At 45.1% G+C, this 7274-nt stretch overlaps 1 long non-coding RNA gene across 1 annotated transcript; it reads left to right on the forward strand.

The window, feature by feature from the left end:
• The first annotated feature begins 1334 nt into the window (after positions 1-1334).
• On the forward strand, positions 1335-2908 carry LOC310743603. The gene is made up of 2 exons (XR_014539114.1): positions 1335-1601; positions 2438-2908. It is a non-coding gene; the product is annotated as an uncharacterized lncRNA (long non-coding RNA).
• The last annotated feature ends 4366 nt before the right edge of the window (positions 2909-7274 follow it).

Here is a 7274-nt window from a genome sequence, read left to right on the forward strand (position 1 = left end):
GCCGCTTCTGGTGAACCAGAGCAGCACACAGAAATGCTGTTTACCTTCCCGCCGGAGTGGTACCTATTTATCTACTTGCACTCTGACGTGCTTTCGAACTGCTAGGTTGGCAGGAGCAGGGACTGAGCAATAGGAGCGCACCCCGTCGTGGGGATTTGAACCGCTGAACTTCCAATTGGCAAGCCCTAGGCTCTGTGGTTTAGACCACAGCGCCACCTGCATCTTACCCTGTGCTATTTTTCTAGAAGAAGAGGCGCCGGAGCTCACCACAAACTTCTCCCTTGTTCTCTCAGATTGGCAATGGTGTCCACTGAGAAGTGCCAGAGCTAAGCTCTTGTGAGCTCCTGCTGGAAAGCACACACCTGGCCTTACCTACCCTGTAGGGTTGTTGTGAGGAAGATATGGGGAGGAACAGGACCATGAATGCTACGCTGAGCTTGGAGGAAAAGTGTGGTATAAAAGTAAAAATTACTAAATTAAAAATGCTCTTGTTGAAGCACCTCTCCTACCAAGTTCTTTGCTTTGTGCATTGCCTCTTTGGCACCTATGCATTAAGGCCAATAACAACTGGAAAATATTTGGCTTATACAAAGGACCTTCCTTTTTTGAGTGTGACAAAAATATTTGTCCGGTTTTTTGTTTGTTTGTGGGGTTTGTACAGTGGACGCTCGGGTTGCGAACGTGATACGTGCGGGATGCATGTTCGCAACCCACAGCTTCTGCGCATGCACGGCCGCCGAAACCCGGAAGTAACCCGTTCCGGTACTTCCGGGTTTCGGCGGTCCACAACCCCCCAAAAAAATGCAACCTGAAGCGTCTGTAACCCGAGATATAACTGTACTAGCTTACTTCATCAATTGTCAAAACATAAGACCTTTCCGGCTAGGCAAAGTGAGGAGGGTCTGTGCTCTTGTTAAAAAGAAAGAAAGCATTTGTGTTTTTTTTTTTTTAAAAAAAGTTAAACATATTAACTTCACCCTGTCCTGACATACAAGTCCTGGGCTGTTTTCATGAGAAATCAATGTGCATAGATTTATATTGACAGAAATTTGCAGCTACTCCTAATCACATGATGCTCAGGACAATAAATGTTTTATGCGAGCGCATTACTGATAATTTATTAGGCAGCGAGTAAAAGGTAAAACAATAGGACGGGGGTCTGAGGAATTGTAAATGGAAAAAGAAAGAAATAAAGGCTAGATTCATTTACCAACCATCCAATTATTTCAGGAGGCTGTTAGCAAAGATAACTTTGATCAGGTGGCTAATACGTTGCTGGCGTTCCAGCTAGAACATTTGGGGCCATGTTGCTAGAAGAGGGTTGGGATGCAAATAAAGAGGCAAAGCATTTGTTCAGTTCCCCTGTCTCTCTCTGTAACTGCGGTGGTATTTTTGCCCTTCCCTCTAGGACTACTGTTTTTTTGCCCACTTTCCAGGGCCATACAGAGAGCAGCCAGCTGAAGTACCCAAGCCTCGGTTAAGGTATTATTCCATTTTTATTCCTCCAGAACAGCCCTATGTGGTATATGTGACTGAGGGTAAATTCAACGGCTGAGTGGAGATTTGAACACAGTCCTCACTGATGCACTGGCTCTCCAGAGGTTTGTACACATGTTTCACCAAATATAGTCACAAGCTCTCTCGACACATGAACAACTGTTTGTGTGAGTTTGTTCATTTGCCCCTTTAAGCCACTGTGTACACAGACTGTACACTCATTGAGAGTTACATGAGAATAACAGTATCATATGATATGAGGATGTAGCTCAAGAATTAGTGTGCACTCTTTGACTACAGTGTGTGAACTGTTGTAATATACAGTTACTTACTCACACTTGCAAGAACAAAAGGGTTAACCTGAGCCCTGAGCTCAAGTTGCCAGTGAGTGTGACTTAGCAGGCATCCAGCAGCCTTTGCTTCCCTTGCTTTCTTTTCTCTCTCAGTTCCTGGAACGAGCAAAGAAGGAGCCATACGGTTTGGCTCCCAGCTCAGCAAATGCTGCACGCAAATGGAAATTCTCTCTAAAAGAAGATTTCTACAGACTTCATCTTTGCTAACCCAAAGATCGCATGATCCTTCTATAAGGAAACCAAATTATTTTCTTTTAAAAAGTCATTTGTAATATTTTTTTCTACTTTATTTTACTGCCAATTGTTTGCTGTAACTTCTGAAACTCTGGAGTAAAATTTTCATTTATTTGTCAAGCTAAGCATCTCTGATTTATTCTCGCCTAAGTATTATCATAGGGCATGTTTGTTTAAAGGTGGATGGGGGCAGATGCAAATCTAACCACATGTTAATGTGCTTGGAGCAATTGCCATTGTGCTAACTCTTGCTATGAGGGAGTAAGAATCTCTCTTCCAAACATCTCTCTCCAACATGAACACCCCTTAACAAAGCATGAACAATGGAGTGTTGTTGTGCTTGTGTCTTACAGGAACGCAATAAGTAAAAAGTGGAAAAGAAGACTTTCTTTCTTACATTCAATGTACTTTGGGATGCTCGCATGAAGAACACAGCAGCAGCAGCAGCAGCAGCAGCTGGGGCTTATACCTAACACTGTAAACACCCATTTACTCAATGGGGTCCTCTCTAGACATTGGATGCCACAGAAATGTGACCAAGGAGTGCTACATAAAACCAGTCATCTGGAGTTCATAGCCCAGGTCTTTTTGGTCTGGGATGACTCAGGGTTGCTGTTATTTTTTTTAAAAAAAACCCCCCACAAAATTATGTGAAAGATCACCTTGGATGATGTCAGCTTGTCTTTGATTTCTTCTTCAGCAGCAGGAATTAAGCAGAAGACAAAAATACATTGCTTGCCACCAATCTGTCAGTCAATTTTGAATGCTGCCTTTGTGTTATTTATTTCCTCCTCCTTTTCTTAATAAATAACTAACCAAATACATATCCTTAATACATCATGAGTATGTTATGGTAGATGCAATCAATTCTAATTTCCTGATGCTGTCATCACCATCATCACTGAATTGAGCCTGTGTGTGTGCACGCGTGCTTTTTGTTTCTGGATGGGAACAAAACAGCCAGATTGCTCTGCTAAATCTGTCCCAGTGTTGGAACATCTACAGATGCTCCCTTTGCATTCTCCATGCAAGGCTGGAGAGATTTTGATCTCTGCTAATGCTTCTCTCCTGAGTGCTTACCGAACCTGCAAAACACAGAAATAAAAATGCAGATAGAATATGATTTTCTAGCTTCATTGAGATACTTTAAAAACCAGCCCCATGAAGGGATGAATGAACCTATCTGTTCTGGATTCTGTTGGTTTCTTATATTTTCATTCTTACGTTCAGTTATGTCATTTCCACATGACACTGCATTTCCCCCATGAAAATGCTTCAGCATTCTAGTGCAAATTTATCCTATTAAACACATCTTGGGATGCAATTTTGCCTAATCTCCATGAGTTATGCCCCTCTCGGTTAGCTCATTCACCTCTGCCTCCATCTAGGGCAATACAGCATCATATAACATACCCTGCAACATTTCTTCAATGAAAATAGGGACATCCTATTCCATAAAAGCAATGTTATACCCCACACATCTGACTGGGTTGCCCTAGCCACTCTGGACAGCTTCCAACACACAGAAAAACATAATAAAACATTAAACATTTTATTAAAAAAAACACCTTCCTTATACAGGGCTTCCTTCAGATGTCTTCTGAAGGTTGTATAGATATTTATCTCCTTGGCTCGGGGTTGCATAACTCCATACCCTCCAACCTTTCTCAGATGAAAATAGGGACGTCCTAAGGAAACATAGGTGGCTCTGTGGTTTGCCGATCAGAAGGTCGGCGGTTCGAATCCTCGCGACGAGGTGAGCTCCCGTTGCTCGGTCCCTGCTCCTGCCAACCTAGCAGTTTGAAAGCACGTCAAGGTGCAAGTAGATAAATAGGTACTGCTCTGGCGGGAAGGTAAACGGCGTTTCCGTGCGCTGCTCTGGTTCGCCAGAAGCGGCTTAGTCATGCTGGCCACATGACCCGGAAGCTGTACGCCGGTTCCCTCGGCCAGTAAAGTGAGATGAGCGCCGCAACCCCAGAGTCGGTCACGACTGGACCTAATAGTCAGGGGTCCCTTTACCTTACCTTTAAGGAAAAACGGGACATTCCAGGATCAAATCAGAAACTGGAACAGCTTCTGTAAATCCGGGACTGTGCCTGGAAAACAGGGACAATTGGCGGGTCTATTCCTTTCATCTTACTGGGAAATGACCTGGGGCAGAGGCGGAGCTAGCTGCTCAGGCACCCAGAGCGGTGCACATGCTGTGCACCCGGGGGCGTGGCTAGCCACCCACGGGGCAGAGCTAGCCATCCACGGGGGCGGGTCTATCCACTCACAGGGGTGGGTCAAGCATCCCAGGGGGGCTCCGCCCGCGATGAATGTTCAAGGGGGGAGGCGTGGTGATGTCACCCCCCCAGGGATGACACCCAGGGCAGGCCACACCCACTGCATCTCCTTTCCTCAACTAGTGACCTGATGACCTGTGAGTCTGCTCGGTTTTGCTGGGCTAACTGTGGATGGGTAACATCAAGTTTCCAGCTCTCTTCGTAGCATTCTTTATTTTTAAATTGGATCTGGATGGCACAGATGAGGATGCACAGCCAACCTAAGGAATGATGTGGTGCAGCAGGGACTCCACATGAGGACTGTGTTGTCCCCTGGGCTTCATCACAGCATGGAGATATGATCGCTTCACCACCTCTCCATTGACTTCACACTACCAGAAATAGTCTCTGCGGCTTGGAATTATACCCTCCCCTGAAAAAACGGGTCATATAAATTGGCCCTGAGAGAGACATTTGCATTTTCACCTCTCTGAAGTTTAAGACGAGGATTTAGACACGGTGGGATTTTAGAATAAAGCAGGTGAGGCGAATTTCTATGGATTGGGCAGGTTGCATCCCCCGCTCATTTTCTTTTTGACTTTGGCTGGGGCAGCTGGAAGAGAAGGATGGCTCAGTGGGGAGCAATGGGCATGTTAAGTGCTAATGGGGTCAGGCAGAGAGTCAGTGCGCAGACATCCTATCGCCCCAGCTGTGCTCTGATTCTGAACCTTTGGTCTACCGTATCTAGCCGTTTGAAATTTCCCCCCTCTGTGTTACAAATTCCGTTTTTGTTAAGAGTGTGGAAAGTTGAAGAAAAGAGTTCCAAAATGTCTCTCCCTCCCTTTGTATTGTAGGAAGTCATTAATTTTGATTTGTCTGTCTTGGGTGCCTTGTCATCACATCCAGGTGACTTATCTAGGCCATATAGAGTCCAAATAAACAATGAAGATTCTCCATTAATCATCATTGTATTGGGGAGATGGCTGGGTGGGAAGTGGGGGCAGAATTCACTCCTGTAATTATTTTCTTTCTTGTTTTGGAGAGAGAGAAGATTTTGCTAGTTTAGAGTTCTGTAACAAAGAGAGATAAAAAAGAAAAACATCCTCATGCAGGGATGGAAGCGAAGAAGAAGAGTTATAATTCATCAACAGGTCAAGTAACACCAGAGTCCAAAAAGAGATAAATGGCACCGTGAGGTGTCATATTCATTTGTCTCGGCGATGAAAGTTCAGACAATTGACTTTGCAGAGAAAGTTTCACTGGAAGGAATAAAGTGTGCAACATCTTCCTGGGGCCCACAAGAGACTCGTAGAAGTTTCTGCTGCCTGTATTCAGTATATCATGCCAGTCCTTAAATTGCCCATAGCCGTCTCCCAATTAGGGGATACAGGTGGGAAGGAAACTACTCTGTTAAAAAAGAATGGCAAAGGTGATGGAAGGAAACCGGGAAATCAATTGGAGGAATATTTTTTGGTTCATCACCTCCTTGCTTGAAAACTGTCTGACTGAAAATGTAGTCTTGTCTCTCTATAGTCTTCTTGCACACTTGCGGGTATTTGTACGCACGACCCAACTTCTTCACAGATTCCTTTTCCTGGTCAGCGATCTCAACCATCACACGAAGGCTGTGTGCAGACTGTGCCTTTGAAGTACACTCAAAGTTCACCCTTCCCCTCAAATAATTCTGGGCACTGCAGTTTGTGAAGCGTCGCTTGGGGATTGTAACTCTGTGAGGGGTAAACTACAGTGTCCGGGATTTCTTCAAGAAGGAATGTGCTTTGAGTATGTAAGTAGCTGAAGACTCCTGCTTTTGCAGTGATATTGACTGCAACACAGCGAGGGAAGCTGAGTAAAACTTAAGGTCAGAAACAGTCTTGTTATGTGTGCTTTGGAAGCTATAGATGTCAGATTATCTCAGGGGTCCTTTGGCATTTTAACCCTCACACGATAATGAGGAAAGTGGAAGGAGTCTGTGGGCATCTGCCACCCTCCATGTATGGGGTGCATGCGAATTTCCCCAGCGGGACCCCATGCAGTTTAGACCCATGGAAGTGTGGGGAGCATCTATGAGTACAAAATGGAGGAGGGTGGGACCAAAAGTCTTGTGCCTTCCCTCCCTCCCCCAATTCTAATCACACGAAGGGAGAACGACTGAACAGGGCATGGGATAAAAAGACAAACCAAACTATGCAGACACTATGGCTCAGTTGGTTAGAGCTTGGTGCTGATAACGCCAAGGTTGCAGGTTCTCCATTTTTGTTTTGTGTGTGAGAGGCTTGACAGTGATGGCTGCATCTCTGTGAACACTGAAGAAGAAGACAGTGAACACTGATGAAGAGACAGTGTTAGATGACTCTCTCTCTCTCTCTCTCTCTGAATGCAATAGAGGAGAGGAGGGCCGATGTTTCTGTGTGAATGTATGTTGCAGAAAGAAGTTGATGCTTTCCCAAAGAAGCTGGAAGGAGATATACTTTGCATATATTCTTCTTTAGTTATATGTTCTGCAAGTAAAAGCTTTTGAATATTTTAACAAATGTTTGGGCATTGCTTTGATTTCAAGCAAAGAGTCAGTACAGTGCATGATTTGGATTCCGAGTTGCAATTAGCTAGTCGGCTAACATACGCCACACTGTATTTAGGTATGAGCAGGAAGCGGGTGGCGCTGCGGTCTAAACCACCAAGCCTCTTGGGGATGCTGATCGTAAGGTCGGCAGTTTGAATCCGCATGACGGAGTGAGCTCCTGTTGCTCTGCCCCAGCTCCTGCCAACCTAGCAGTTCGAAAGCACACCAGTGCAAGTAGATAAATAGGTACTGCTGCAGCGGGAAGGTAAACGGCGTTTCCGTGCGCTCTGGCTTCCATCACTCTGTTGTGCTCTGTTGTGCCAGAAGCAGTTTAGTCCTGCTGGCCACATGACCTGGAAAACT

The sequence above is a fragment of the Podarcis filfolensis genome (genome assembly GCF_964270895.1).
Source record: "Podarcis filfolensis genome assembly, chromosome: 1".
Taxonomy (NCBI): domain Eukaryota; kingdom Metazoa; phylum Chordata; class Lepidosauria; order Squamata; family Lacertidae; genus Podarcis; species Podarcis filfolensis.